Raw genomic sequence first — 16,529 nt, 5'->3', positions numbered from 1 at the left:
ATTTAAAACTAAACCAAAAATCACCAGTTCTGGACGCGTCAAATATCATATCCGCTTAATGTGTCTACAACCTAATTACTTAAAACTACACTATTTAATTCATTCATATCATGTGCATATTGGTCATTATGCTCATACAACCGACATAACAATTTATTTTCATTATTAGAATCATACATTTCATCAAGTAATACAGATACAAAGAGATTTTCTTTCTGAGAAGACCGTTAGTATTGGCTGGCTGGCAGGCAGGCAGGCAGGCATTTGAGGGTTATTATTTCGCCTGTTGATTGGGGGGAGGGTTGATGTGTTAGGGGGTTTTCGGTTAGGTGTGGTGGTGGTGATTGGTGGTGGTGGTGATTGGTGGTGATTGGTGGTGAGTAGTGGTGAGTAGTGGTGGTGGTGGTGGTGGTGGTGGTGGTGGTGGTGGTAGTAGTAGGTGGGAGGGGGGGGGGGGGGAAGGGGAATGATGGTCTGTGGATTCCTTCTCCGTACCCCTTACATATAAGCAAAAACATGCCTTCCTGTGGGTATAGAAACATTAACACAAATTATATCAGTAACTGATATTGTAGCCTTTTAAACAGAAAAGATTTGTACATACAAATACTTTTAAATTATCATTTATTTGTGGAAATGGCATTTACGTCATTAAATTGATACCTCAGCATCAAGTGTCCTGCAGTGGTCCAGTGGTAAAGTGTATATAAGTGATGCGTATTCTTGGAGTTGCGAGTTCAAACCCGGATTAAGCTATATATATATATATATATATATATATATATATATATATATATATATATATATATATATATATATATATATATATATATATATATATATATATATATATATATATATATATACAACATGTTTTGTTTTGGTTGTTTGTTTTTGTATAAAGCCTCACACACTATATTAAGCGAGTTTGTTTTAAACATGACATACATATTAATTCATTTTACCAGGCCTTATTCCACACAACTCCGTGAATTTCCCGTGGAGCCAGCCAGCCAGCCAGCCAGCCAGCCAGCCAGCCAGCCAGCCAGCCATTCAAACAAAAACAAACGAAACAAAACAAAACAAAACAAAAAACATTATTGCCAACAGCATTTGGTGTTCCCAGGCGGTCACCCATCCAAGTACTAACCAAACCCAACGTTGCTTAACTTCGCTGATCGGACGAGAAGCGGTGTTCTCAACGTGGTATGGCCGTTGGCATGAGACTGCCTACACATTGTGGCTAATAACCAACTCTTTTTAGTCATCACGGCAGGATACGGACCTTCTTGTGGTGTCTTAATGGTAATTGTATCCTAACATATTTTTGTCTCCTTGGCATGGATATTTAACATCGTTTATTCAGTCTTGGGTTTATGTTCTTTCGCCATTTACAGACATTTTACATCTACCTACTTCCTCAGCCTACCCTGCCAATTTCTAATGAATTTGTGGATTTTCTTTTGTAATACATACATGTGTGTGCTCATCTGCTCTTCAGTTTTTATGATATTTGTCTCATCTGTCCTGCTTTATGATACTTTTACAAAGAACATGAACAAATGCTTCTATTTTAGAGAAGATATGGGATCCAGGTTTCGGAGCCGTAAAACCAACCGTCGTGATTGGTGGACGAGTTGCCAGGTTGCAGCTTCTGTACCGTGCCGGCACATAAATAGGTTCGGCTCAAGCGGCGGCAGCATCATTCCCCCGTGACTGTCTGAGCGTCTCTCATCACCTTGGTTATCTCATCATCATCATGGTAGAAGCAAAGCCTACCAAGAAGGCTGCGGCTGCTGCTGCTGTGGTGGCCACCACCAGGAAACCTCGCGTCCAGGTTGCTCACCCGAAAACTAGTCAAATGGTTCTAGCCGCGGTCGCAGCACTCAAAGACCGTAAGGGCTCGTCTCTACAAGCAATCAAGAAGTACGTTGTTGCCAACAACAAAGTCGAGGCTGCCAAGATCGCCATTTACATCCGAAGATTTCTCAAGAAAGCAGTGGCTGACGGCATTCTTGTTCAGACCAAGGGAAGTGGAGCTAGTGGATCATTCAAGCTGGCCGTAGCAGAGAAGAGGGCCGTTCTAACTCCCAAGAAAGCCACCACAACCAAGAAACCATCTACAGCAGCAAAGAAGGCCGTGGTAACTCCCAAGAAAGCCGCCACAAGCAACAAACCACCTACAGCCTTGAAAAAGAAGCAGCAGCAGCAGCTTGTTGTTGGGAACAAAAAGCCCAAAATAAAGAGAGCTTCAAAATCTCCCAAACCACCCAAGGCAAAGAAAGCTGTCAAGAAAACAACAAAGGCAAAATAAACGACGACATGCAAGCAGCATGAATACACATGACAATAAACATCCAGGCCTCCCCCCTCAGTGGAGGGGCCTCATATGATTCCAAAAAGAGTTTAGTTTTGTAGACAAATAAATCATTACTTTTGGGGTAGATTTACTCTGTATATTATATATATATATATATATATATATATATATATATATATATATATATATATATATATATATAATATACACATACATGGGTGAGGTGATATGGTACCAAAGTTTTGGGTGAGGTGATTGACATTTACACAAGATAAAACACGAACCAATGGGAATAAAAACATAAGAATGGAAGTAACTGCAGAAGGCCTATTGGCCCATAACACAAGCACTTCCTCTTGATGCTTCTATATTGGTTCGGAGTCTTGAAGCTATAATATATATATATATATATATATATATATATATATATATATATATATATATATATATATATATATATATATATATATATATATATATATATATATATATATATATATGCACACAAAACTAAATAGTCTTGTTAGACAAATTGCCCCTATTAGAGGCAAGTTGACTAACAAGCCGAATGACTGCAATTGTTTTGAATTTGAGTTAAATCTAACATAGAAATGTAATCAAACCTAACCTAACCTATGCTAACCCAAGCTAAGCTAACCTAACCTAACCTAAGCTAACCCAAGCTAAGCTAAGCTAACCTAACCTAACCTAAGCTAAGCTAACCTAACCTAACCTAACCCAGCAATTCATGATCTTAATATAATACTGTTAATTGGATAAACCAATTTGGAAAGAAATGTTCGAAAATAACAAAATTAACTGTGCTTGTTAGGAAAATTGGGCCTTGCATACTTGTCCCAATAGTGTGGTTCTCGCTTTTAGGTACGACATAAACGTATACCTAAGTTGAGAGAGAAAAAGATTCGCACTCAAACATGCATATCGATTGCCAGTCCTGAATTCTGGGTAGATATTCGTGTCCTCCCTTTTCATTTACCATCATTTGGATACTATCAAAACAGCTCTGAGAAGGATAAAATGAATAAAACGGGTAGCTCACTCATGTAAAAAGGAAGAGTTGGGAAAGATCTCTCTCTCTCTCTCTCTCTCCCTCACCCCCCCCCCCCCACCACCACCAATGATCCTGCTCTGCTAGTATATAACGGAACAAACCTTCCCCCCCCCCCCACCCCTCCCTCCCCAATCAGAGTCCCTTTAAGCATGCGAGGATAAAAAATAGATTTCATAAGACCCAATGTGCTAGCTGATATCAAAACAATTTATGTTATCGTCTATTAAGCCCTTCAGTAAAAAAGTATAGGGACCTAATTAGGTCCCGTTTTGAGGTGGTGGTGGGTGGAATCGATGGATTAGCCAAGCTCTTATCCGCCGAATCCGTAGAGGGTACGACCCTGGCGCTTCAGAGCGTACACCACGTCCATGGCAGTGACGGTCTTCCTCTTGGCGTGTTCCGTGTAGGTTACAGCATCACGGATGACGTTCTCGAGGAACACCTTCAGGACGCCACGGGTCTCTTCGTAGATGAGACCCGAAATACGCTTCACGCCGCCACGACGAGCTAAGCGACGAATAGCGGGCTTGGTGATGCCCTGGATGTTGTCACGTAGCACCTTACGATGACGCTTGGCGCCACCCTTTCCGAGCCTCCCTTGCCGCGTCCAGTCATGGTGTTGAAGTTGTGTGAATAATAAAATTTCGGCACGATTTCCCCAGACTATATCCCGTCAAGCGGACGTACTTGTAGCATGGCAACTCCTAACTCCTGCCTGTCCTTACTTTATGCTTGTACTCGAGCAGAAACACGGCTTTCTCACAACGCTTTCAAAACTGCAGTTGCCTACTCGTCTGTTTCACGTCTCTGTGAAATGACTTTTGCACAAATCCAAAAAATAGAGCAAAATCAGCGATAATAGTGTTTGAGGTGAGCTGCCTGTTGGCTGCAGCCAGAGGAAGGAGGGGAGGGGCAACGGGGTGACGTAGGCGAGTCGAGCAGCCAATGGCGCTCGAGCAAGCGCCTCGAGACGGCGTATATAAGCAAAAATTTTTCGGCGCCGGCCATCACAAACCACAGTTGTTCACCATGGCTCGCACCAAGCAGACTGCTCGCAAGTCCACGGGAGGCAAGGCTCCTCGTAAGCAGCTGGCCACCAAGGCAGCACGCAAATCTGCTCCTGCCACAGGGGGCGTGAAGAAGCCTCACCGTTACAGGCCCGGAACGGTCGCCCTGCGTGAGATCCGTCGTTACCAGAAGAGCACAGAGTTGCTCATCAGGAAACTTCCCTTCCAGCGTCTGGTGCGCGAGATTGCCCAGGACTTCAAGACCGATCTTCGCTTCCAGTCGTCTGCCGTCATGGCTTTACAGGAGGCATCCGAGGCTTACCTGGTCGGTCTCTTCGAGGACACTAACCTCTGTGCCATCCACGCCAAGCGTGTCACCATCATGCCAAAGGACATTCAGCTTGCTCGCCGTATCCGTGGAGAGCGTGCATAAGCTAAAACGACCACCCTAGTATACACCAAACTCGGCCCTTCTCAGGGCCAAAATATCCTTCTAAGGAGATTTCAGACATTCCTAGCATCAGTCATATGAATTAACCTTCATCTATACATATAATAAATAAATAAATACAATAATTTAGGTGGCATACATACACTGTACACGTGATATCAATAAATCAAGTCATTTGTAGTACAACCTGTCCTCTTACAAACAAAACGCCGTCGCTTTTCATTCTTATGCACTGCCAAGGATCCTCCCCCCCCCCCTCCAAAAAAAAAAAAAAAAAAATTGTCATACTGTACTAGAAATAAAAGCAGCTTGTATAAGTGACATACTGTCCTGTCCTGTTTTATTCTGTTTTTGGTCCTCTGGCTTAATCTGTTAAGTTAGGAGATGACATTTTAAATTAACCGTTTTCTTGACATTTTCAAACCTTAAGAGGGTGGCCTGCATAGTAATCCTAATGTGGAACATAACAATGAATCTCTAATCTCTAGAAAAAAGATACCGAGTGTTTATATGTGTGTTGAGAGAGAGAGAGAGAGAGAGAGAGAGAGAGAGAGAGAGAGAGAGAGAGAGAGAGAGAGAGAGAGAGAGAGAGAGAGAGAGAGAGAGAGAGAGAGAGAGAGACATGCAGAGACAGAGACAGAGACAGACAGACAGACAGACAGAGACTGAGAGAGAGAAACACACACAGACAGTTTCATAAATATTCTCATTTTATAGCTATTTGCTTTCAGTGACAGAGGTTTTTGTTATAATAGTATTGGTGTCTAACACTCACAATCTCTTTAGAAATTAAAGTGTGGCTCCAATGGAGCCGAGTTTGTTGGTTTGAGGCCAAGCCACCACCACAGGGCAGTAAGTAAGCCGTTTACTTGGAGGAGGTGTACTTGGTGACGGCCTTAGTGCCCTCAGAGACGGCGTGCTTGGCCAGTTCTCCGGGCAACAGGAGCCTTACAGCCGTCTGGATCTCCCGACTGGTAATGGTGGAACGCTTGTTGTAGTGGGCCAGGCGAGAAGCCTCGGCGGCGATGCGCTCGAAGATGTCGTTCACGAACGAGTTCATGATCGACATGGCTTTGGAAGAGATACCAGTGTCGGGGTGGACCTGCTTCAGCACTTTGTAGATGTAGATGCTGTAGCTCTCCTTCCTCCTGCGCTTCTTTTTCTTATCGCCCTTGGCAATGGCCTTCTGGGCCTTTCCGGCCTTCTTGGCAGCCTTTCCAGATGCCTTGGGTGGCATGATGATGCTCGTGCTGGCTGGCGTTGCGATACAATAATGAACTTTTGCGCGAGTCGAGCTTTCCTTTTATATCCCGCTCGCGACTCAGCTCAGAGCGGGTCGCGTGGCGGAGCGCGCTGATTGGTCAGTGGCGGACTCCCTTGATCCTGAGCGGGGTATATAACACGAAGCTCGATCTGCGGGCCGGCATAAAACACCACAAACCCACAACAGCAGCAGCAATGTCAGGACGCGGCAAGGGAGGCAAAGTGAAGGGCAAGTCAAAGTCTCGCTCCAGCAGGGCCGGACTTCAGTTCCCCGTGGGCAGAATTCACCGTCTGCTGCGTAAAGGCAACTACGCCGAACGCGTCGGTGCTGGCGCTCCTGTCTACCTGGCAGCCGTCATGGAATACCTCGCTGCCGAAGTTCTGGAGCTCGCCGGTAACGCCGCACGTGACAACAAGAAGACCCGTATCATCCCACGTCACTTGCAGTTGGCCATCCGCAACGACGAAGAACTCAACAAACTTCTGTCTGGCGTAACCATTGCACAGGGAGGTGTTCTTCCAAACATTCAGGCAGTTCTTTTGCCAAAGAAGACAGAGAAGAAGTAAGCACTTCTGCCACCCACCACGACAAATACCATAACCAGGCTCCATCCGGAGCCACACACACTTTAATAGAGAGATTCAAGTAGACAATCAACTTTCAAACATTAATAATAACATTTATATTGATTTCATTTGGAATGTGTACATAACAAACAAACAAAACAAAATTATAGGGGATATTCAGCATCACTTGGAATATTAACCAATCATATAAATCCAATATATATTTTATATTTTACTTTAAGCGAGGAATTCATATTCTATCAATTTTTAATCATACAAATGAACAAAAGCAATTCTTCACTAGACGTAATGAATGAATAAATGATCAAGGTTTTAATGTGTTTCATGAATAATATATATATATATATATATATATATATATATATATATATATATATATATATATATATATATATAATATAATATAATATAATATATTATAATACTTGTGAACCAGAATATGTTTGAGCAGCAGCGATCGTGCCATTGGCCGAAGTGCAACAATTCAAATAATTTAAAGGGCCTGCTCGGGTATATAAGAGAGGCTGGGGAGACTGGGGCCGGTGGTGGGTGATGGGTGATGAGTGATGGTGTGGTGTGGTGTGGTGTTGTTAAGAGTTGATTTACGGCCAGCCAGCAGCTGCAGGCCAAGGCAGGGCAGGGCAGGCAAGGCAATGGCAAGGCAAGGCAAGGCAAGGCAAGGCAAGGCAAGGCAAGGCAAGGCAAGGAAGGCAAGGCAATAACAGGACAGGACAGGCAAAGGCAAGGCAAGCAGGCGGGCGGGCAGGCGGGCGGGCGGGGCGGGCAGCCAGCCAGCCAGCCAGCCAGCCAGCCAGGCAGGCAGGCAGGCAGGCAGGCAGGCAGGCAGGCAGGCTGGCAGGCAGGCAGGCAGGCAGGCAGGCAGGCAGGCAGGCAGGCAGCCAGGCAGCCAGCCAGCCAGCCAGCCAGCCAGCCAGCCAGGCAGGCAGGCAGGCAGCCAGCCAGCCAGCCAGCCAGGCCAGCCAGCCAGCCAGCCAGCCAGCCAGCCAGCCAGCCAGCCAGCCAGCCACTCCCACTTTGTATTTATATGCATTCAATTTATATTCAAACATTATATATGTTAAGGGCCTAGTTTTAGTGTTTATTTTAAAAATGACAAACATCGAGTCGTTTTACCAGTCCTTTAGCGTTAACGGTGATGCATTTTAAAACTGAACAGAAATCACCTTTTCTGGATATATCAAATATCGAAATCCGCTTAATGTGCCTACAATTCAATCATTCAAAAAATACATAATTTACATCATGCCTTTTCATAGAACAGACAATAAGATTTGAGACAATAAGAACTTTAGTTTTATAACTAAAGTTGCACAATTATACCAACTCTATGGTGGCTGGGTGGTAAGGTGTGTGGCTGGTGTTTTGGGAAGTCGCGAGTTCAAACGACCCAAATGGGAGTACTTTTTTTTTTTTATGCCATACAATCTTCCTAGTACTATTATGTAGGTTTGTGTGTGTGTGTTTTTATTCATTCTTTGGTTTTATAGATGACATACATATTGACTCCTTTTACCGGTCCTTAATTAGGCTCTGGGGAAGCAATGGTGGTGGTGGTGGTGCATTTAAAAACTAACCAAAAATCACCAGTTTCTGGACGCGTCAAATATCATATCCGCTTAATGTGTCTACAACCTAATTACTTAAAACTACACTATTTAATTCATTCATATCATGTGCATATTGGTCATTATGCTCATACAACCGACATAACAATTTATTTTCATTATTAGAATCATACATTTCATCAAGTAATACAGATACAAAGAGATTTTCTTTCTGAGAAGACCGTTAGTATTGGCTGGCTTGGCAGGAAGCAGGCAGGCAGGCATTTGAGGGTTATTATTTCGCCTGTTGATTGGGGGGGAGGGTTGATGTGTTAGGGGGGGTTTCGGTAGGTGTGGTGTGGTGATTGTGGTGTGGTGATGGTGGTGGATTGGGGGTGAGTAGTGGTGAGTAGTGGTGGTGGTGGTGGTGGTGGTGGTGGTGGTGGTAGTAGTAGTGGGAGGGGGGGGGGGGGGGAAGGTGAATGATGGTCTGTGGATCCTCTCCGTCCCCCTTACATATAAGCAAAAACATGCCTTCCTGTGGGTATAGAAACATTAACACAAATTATATCAGTAACTGATATTGTAGCCTTTTAAACAGAAAAGATTTGTACATACAAACTACTTTTAAATTATCATTTATTTGTGGAAATGGGCATTTACGTCATTAAATTGATACCTCAGCATCAGTGTCCTGCAGTGGCCAGTGGTAAAGTTTATATAAGTGATGCGTATTCTTGGAGTTGCCGAGTTCAAACCCGGATTAAGCTTATATATATATTATATATATGATATATATCTATATTATATATATAATATATATAGTATATATATATATATATATATATATATATATATATATATAATATATATATATACAACATGTTTTGTTTGGTTGGTTTGTTTTTGTATAAAGCCTCACACACTATATTAAGCGAGTTTTGTTTTAAACATGACATACATATTAATTCATTTTACCAGGCCTTATTCCACACAACTCGTGAATTTCCCGTGGAGCCAGCCAGCCAGCCAGCCAGCCAGCCAGCCAGCCAGCCAGCCAGCCATTCAAACCAACAACAACGAAACAAAAACAAAACAAACAAAAAACATTATTAGCCAACAGCATTTGGTGTTCCCAGGCGGTCACCCATCCAAGTACTAACCAAACCCAACGTTGCTTAACTTCGCTGATCGGACGAGAAGCGGTGTTCTCAACGTGGTATGGGCCGTTGGCATGAGACTGCCTACACATTGTTGGCTAATAACCAACTCTTTTAGTCATCACGGCAGGATACGGACCTTCTTGTGGTGTCTTAATGGTAATTGTATCCTAACATATTTTTGTCTCCTTGCATGGATATTTAACATCGTTTATTCAGTCTTGGGTTTATGTTCTTTCGCCATTTACAGACATTTTACATCTACCTACTTCCTCAGCCTACCCTGCCAATTTCTAATGAATTTGTGGATTTTCTTTTGTAATACATACATGTGTGTGCTCATCTGCTCTTCAGTTTTTATGATATTTGTCCTCATCTGTCCTGCTTTAATGATACTTTTAACAAAGAACATGAACAATGCTTCTATTTTAGAGAAGATATGGGATCCAGGTTTCGGAGCCGTAAAACCAACCGTCGTGATTGGTGGACGAGTTGCCAGGTTGCAGCTTCTGTACCGTGCCGGCACATAAATAGGTTCGGCTCAAGCGGGCTGGCAGCATCATTCCCCCGTGACTGTCGGAGCGTCCTCTCATCACCTTGGTTATCTCATCATCATCATGGTAGAAGCAAAGCCTACCAAGAAGGGCTGCGGCTGCTGCTGCTGTGGTGGCCCACCACCAGGAAACCTCGCGTCCAGGTTGCTCACCCGAAAACTAGTCAAATGGTTCTAGCCGCGGTCGCAGCACTCAAAAGACCGTAAGGGCTCGTCTCTACCAAGCAATCAAGAAGTACGTTGTTGCCAACAACAAAGGTCGAGGTCTGCCAAGATCGCCATTTACATCCGAAGATTTCTCAAGAAAGCAGTGGCTGACGGCATTCTTGTTCAGACCAAGGGAAGTGGAGCTAGTGGATCATTCAAGCTGGCCGTAGCAGAGAAGAGGGCCGTTCTAAACTCCCAAGAAAGCCACCACAACCAAGAAACCATCTACAGCAGCAAAAGAAGGCCGTTGGTAACCTCCCAAAGAAAGCCGCCACAAGCAACAAACCACCTACAGCCTTGAAAAGAAGCAGCAGCAGCAGCTTGTTGTTGGGAACAAAAAAGCCCAAAATAAAGGAGAGCTTCAAATCTCCCAAACCACCCAAGGCAAAGAAAGCTGTCAAGAAAAACAACAAAGGCAAAATAAACGACGACATGCAAGCAGCAATGAATACACATGACAATAAACATCCAGGCCTCCCCCCTCAGTGGAAGGGGGCCTCATATGATTCCAAAAAGAGTTTAGTTTGTAGACAAATAAATAATTACTTTTGGGGTAGATTTACTCTGTATATTATATATATAATATATATAATATATATATATATAGTATATATATATATATATATATATATAGATATATATATATATATATATATATACACATCATGGGTGAGGTGATATGGTACCAAGTTTTGGGTGAGGTGATTGACATTTACACAAGATAAAACACGAACCAATGGGAATAAAAACATAAGAATGAAGTAACTGCAGAAGGCCTATTGGGCCCATAACACAAGCACTTCCTCTTGATGCTTCTATATTGGTTCGGAGTCTTGAAGCTATAATATATATATATATATATATATATATATATATATATATATATATATATATTAATATATATATATATATATATATATATATATATATTATATATAATATATATATATATATATATGCACACAAAACTAAATAGTCTTGTTAGACAAAATTGCACCTATTAGAGGCAAGTTGACTACAGCCGAATGACTGCAATTGTTTGAATTTGAGTTAAATCTAACATAGAAAATGTTAATCAGAACCTAACCTAAACCTATGCTAACCCAAGCTAAGCTAACCTAACCTAACCTAAGCTAACCCAAGCTAAGCTAAGCTAACCTAACCTAACCTAAGCTAAAGCTAACCTAACCTAACCTAACCCAGCAATTCATGATCTTAATATAATACTGTTAATTGGATAAACCAATTTGGAAAGAAATGTTCGAAAATAACAAAATTAAACTGTGCTTGTTAGGAAAATTGGGCCTTGCATACTTGTCCCAATAGTGTGGTTCTCGCTTTTAGGTACGACATAAACGTATACCTAAGTTGAGAGAGAAAAAGATTCGCACTCAAACATGCATATCGATTGCCAGTCCTGAATTCTGGGTAGATATTCGTGTCCTCCCTTTTCATTTACCATCATTTGGATACTATCAAAACAGCTCTGAGAAGGATAAAATGAATAAAACGGGTAGCTCACTCATGTAAAAAGGAAGAGTTGGGAAAGATCTCTCTCTCTCTCTCTCTCCCTCCCCCCCCCCCCCCACCACCACCAATGATCCTGCTCTGCTAGTATATAACGGAACAAACCTTCCCCCCCCCCCCACCCCTCCCTCCCCAATCAGAGTCCCTTTAAGCATGCGAGGATAAAAAATAGATTTCATAAGACCCAATGTGCTAGCTGATATCAAAACAATTTATGTTATCGTCTATTAAGCCCTTCAGTAAAAAAGTATAGGGACCTAATTAGGTCCCGTTTTGAGGTGGTGGTGGGTGGAATCGATGGATTAGCCAAGCTCTTATCCGCCGAATCCGTAGAGGGTACGACCCTGGCGCTTCAGAGCGTACACCACGTCCATGGCAGTGACGGTCTTCCTCTTGGCGTGTTCCGTGTAGGTTACAGCATCACGGATGACGTTCTCGAGGAACACCTTCAGGACGCCACGGGTCTCTTCGTAGATGAGACCCGAAATACGCTTCACGCCGCCACGACGAGCTAAGCGACGAATAGCGGGCTTGGTGATGCCCTGGATGTTGTCACGTAGCACCTTACGATGACGCTTGGCGCCACCCTTTCCGAGTCCCTTGCCTCCCTTGCCGCGTCCAGTCATGGTGTTGAAGTTGTGTGAATAATAAAATTTCGGCACGATTTCCCCAGACTATATCCCGTCAAGCGGACGTACTTGTAGCATGGCAACTCCTAACTCCTGCCTGTCCTTACTTTATGCTTGTACTCGAGCAGAAACACGGCTTTCTCACAACGCTTTCAAAACTGCAGTTGCCTACTCGTCTGTTTCACGTCTCTGTGAAATGACTTTTGCACAAATCCAAAAAATAGAGCAAAATCAGCGATAATAGTGTTTGAGGTGAGCTGCCTGTTGGCTGCAGCCAGAGGAAGGAGGGGAGGGGCAACGGGGTGACGTAGGCGAGTCGAGCAGCCAATGGCGCTCGAGCAAGCGCCTCGAGACGGCGTATATAAGCAAAAATTTTTCGGCGCCGGCCATCACAAACCACAGTTGTTCACCATGGCTCGCACCAAGCAGACTGCTCGCAAGTCCACGGGAGGCAAGGCTCCTCGTAAGCAGCTGGCCACCAAGGCAGCACGCAAATCTGCTCCTGCCACAGGGGGCGTGAAGAAGCCTCACCGTTACAGGCCCGGAACGGTCGCCCTGCGTGAGATCCGTCGTTACCAGAAGAGCACAGAGTTGCTCATCAGGAAACTTCCCTTCCAGCGTCTGGTGCGCGAGATTGCCCAGGACTTCAAGACCGATCTTCGCTTCCAGTCGTCTGCCGTCATGGCTTTACAGGAGGCATCCGAGGCTTACCTGGTCGGTCTCTTCGAGGACACTAACCTCTGTGCCATCCACGCCAAGCGTGTCACCATCATGCCAAAGGACATTCAGCTTGCTCGCCGTATCCGTGGAGAGCGTGCATAAGCTAAAACGACCACCCTAGTATACACCAAACTCGGCCCTTCTCAGGGCCAAAATATCCTTCTAAGGAGATTTCAGACATTCCTAGCATCAGTCATATGAATTAACCTTCATCTATACATATAATAAATAAATAAATACAATAATTTAGGTGGCATACATACACTGTACACGTGATATCAATAAATCAAGTCATTTGTAGTACAACCTGTCCTCTTACAAACAAAACGCCGTCGCTTTTCATTCTTATGCACTGCCAAGGATCCTCCCCCCCCCCCTCCAAAAAAAAAAAAAAAAAAATTGTCATACTGTACTAGAAATAAAAGCAGCTTGTATAAGTGACATACTGTCCTGTCCTGTTTTATTCTGTTTTTGGTCCTCTGGCTTAATCTGTTAAGTTAGGAGATGACATTTTAAATTAACCGTTTTCTTGACATTTTCAAACCTTAAGAGGGTGGCCTGCATAGTAATCCTAATGTGGAACATAACAATGAATCTCTAATCTCTAGAAAAAAGATACCGAGTGTTTATATGTGTGTTGAGAGAGAGAGAGAGAGAGAGAGAGAGAGAGAGAGAGAGAGAGAGAGAGAGAGAGAGAGAGAGAGAGAGAGAGAGAGAGAGAGAGAGAGAGAGAGAGAGAGACATGCAGAGACAGAGACAGAGACAGACAGACAGACAGACAGAGACTGAGAGAGAGAAACACACACAGACAGTTTCATAAATATTCTCATTTTATAGCTATTTGCTTTCAGTGACAGAGGTTTTTGTTATAATAGTATTGGTGTCTAACACTCACAATCTCTTTAGAAATTAAAGTGTGGCTCCAATGGAGCCGAGTTTGTTGGTTTGAGGCCAAGCCACCACCACAGGGCAGTAAGTAAGCCGTTTACTTGGAGGAGGTGTACTTGGTGACGGCCTTAGTGCCCTCAGAGACGGCGTGCTTGGCCAGTTCTCCGGGCAACAGGAGCCTTACAGCCGTCTGGATCTCCCGACTGGTAATGGTGGAACGCTTGTTGTAGTGGGCCAGGCGAGAAGCCTCGGCGGCGATGCGCTCGAAGATGTCGTTCACGAACGAGTTCATGATCGACATGGCTTTGGAAGAGATACCAGTGTCGGGGTGGACCTGCTTCAGCACTTTGTAGATGTAGATGCTGTAGCTCTCCTTCCTCCTGCGCTTCTTTTTCTTATCGCCCTTGGCAATGGCCTTCTGGGCCTTTCCGGCCTTCTTGGCAGCCTTTCCAGATGCCTTGGGTGGCATGATGATGCTCGTGCTGGCTGGCGTTGCGATACAATAATGAACTTTTGCGCGAGTCGAGCTTTCCTTTTATATCCCGCTCGCGACTCAGCTCAGAGCGGGTCGCGTGGCGGAGCGCGCTGATTGGTCAGTGGCGGACTCCCTTGATCCTGAGCGGGGTATATAACACGAAGCTCGATCTGCGGGCCGGCATAAAACACCACAAACCCACAACAGCAGCAGCAATGTCAGGACGCGGCAAGGGAGGCAAAGTGAAGGGCAAGTCAAAGTCTCGCTCCAGCAGGGCCGGACTTCAGTTCCCCGTGGGCAGAATTCACCGTCTGCTGCGTAAAGGCAACTACGCCGAACGCGTCGGTGCTGGCGCTCCTGTCTACCTGGCAGCCGTCATGGAATACCTCGCTGCCGAAGTTCTGGAGCTCGCCGGTAACGCCGCACGTGACAACAAGAAGACCCGTATCATCCCACGTCACTTGCAGTTGGCCATCCGCAACGACGAAGAACTCAACAAACTTCTGTCTGGCGTAACCATTGCACAGGGAGGTGTTCTTCCAAACATTCAGGCAGTTCTTTTGCCAAAGAAGACAGAGAAGAAGTAAGCACTTCTGCCACCCACCACGACAAATACCATAACCAGGCTCCATCCGGAGCCACACACACTTTAATAGAGAGATTCAAGTAGACAATCAACTTTCAAACATTAATAATAACATTTATATTGATTTCATTTGGAATGTGTACATAACAAACAAACAAAACAAAATTATAGGGGATATTCAGCATCACTTGGAATATTAACCAATCATATAAATCCAATATATATTTTATATTTTACTTTAAGCGAGGAATTCATATTCTATCAATTTTTAATCATACAAATGAACAAAAGCAATTCTTCACTAGACGTAATGAATGAATAAATGATCAAGGTTTTAATGTGTTTCATGAATAAATATATATATATATATATATATATATATATATATATATATATATATATATATTATAATATTGTGAACCAGAATATGTTTGAGCAGCAGCGATCGTGCCATTGGCCGAAGTGCAACAATTCAAATAATTTAAAGGGCCTGCTCGGGTATATAAGAGAGGCTGGGAGACTGGGGCCGGTGGTGGGTGATGGGTGATGAGTGATGGTGTGGTGTGGTGTGGTGTTGTTAAGAGTTGATTTACGGCCAGCCAGCCAGCTGCAGCCAAGGCAGGGCAGGGCAAGGCAAGGCAAGGCAAGGCAAGGCAAGGCAAGGCAAGGCAAGGCAAGGCAAGGCAAGGCAAGGCAAGGCAATAACAGGACAGGACAGGCAAGGCAAGGCAAGCAGGCGGGCGGGCAGGCGGGCGGGCGGGCGGGCAGCCAGCAGCAGCCAGCCACCAGCCAGGCAGGCAGGCAGGCAGGCAGGCAGGCAGGCAGGCAGGCAGGCTGGCAGGCAGGCAGGCAGGCAGGCAGGCAGGCAGGCAGGCAGGCAGCCAGCCAGCCAGCCAGCAGCCAGCCAGCCAGCAGCCAGGCAGGCAGGCAGGCAGCCAGCCAGCCAGCCAGCCAGCCAGCCAGCCAGCCAGCCAGCCAGCCAGCCAGCCAGCCAGCCAGCCAGCCACTCCCACTTTGTATTTATATGCATTCAATTTATATTCAAACATTATATATGTTAAGGGCCTAGTTTTAGTGTTTATTTTAAAAATGACAAACATCGAGTCGTTTTACCAGTCCTTTAGCGTTAACGGTGATGCATTTTAAAACTGAACAGAAATCACCTTTTCTGGATATATCAAATATCGAATCCGCTTAATGTGCCTACAATTCAATCATTCAAAAAATACATAATTTACATCATGCCTTTTCATAGAACAGACAATAAGATTTGAGACAATAAGAACTTTAGTTTTATAACTAAAGTTGCACAATTATACCAACTCTATGGTGGCTGGGTGGTAAGGTGTGTGGCTGGTGTTTTGGAAGTCGCGAGTTCAAACGACCCAATGGGAGTACTTTTTTTTTTTTATGCCATACAATCTTCCTAGTACTATTATGTAGGTTTGTGTGTGTGTGTTTTATTCATTCTTTGGTTTTATAGATGACATACATATTGACTCCTTTTACCGGTCCTTA

The 16,529-nt window shown here is 44.2% G+C and overlaps 2 non-coding genes across 2 annotated transcripts; both read right to left on the bottom strand.

The window, feature by feature from the left end:
* Positions 1–1,101: 1,101 nt before the first annotated feature.
* Positions 1,102–1,220, bottom strand: LOC138360934 (5S ribosomal RNA). The gene has a single exon (XR_011226710.1). It is a non-coding gene; the product is annotated as a 5S ribosomal RNA (ribosomal RNA).
* An 8,160-nt stretch (positions 1,221–9,380) lies between these two features.
* Positions 9,381–9,500, bottom strand: LOC138360941 (5S ribosomal RNA). The gene has a single exon (XR_011226717.1). It is a non-coding gene; the product is annotated as a 5S ribosomal RNA (ribosomal RNA).
* Between the last annotated feature and the right edge of the window lie 7,029 nt (positions 9,501–16,529).

Source organism: Procambarus clarkii, unplaced genomic scaffold (assembly GCF_040958095.1).
Source record: "Procambarus clarkii isolate CNS0578487 unplaced genomic scaffold, FALCON_Pclarkii_2.0 HiC_scaffold_131, whole genome shotgun sequence".
Taxonomy (NCBI): domain Eukaryota; kingdom Metazoa; phylum Arthropoda; class Malacostraca; order Decapoda; family Cambaridae; genus Procambarus; species Procambarus clarkii.
The sequence above is the reverse complement of the archived record's forward strand: the minus strand, read 5'-3'. Positions and strand labels throughout refer to the sequence as shown.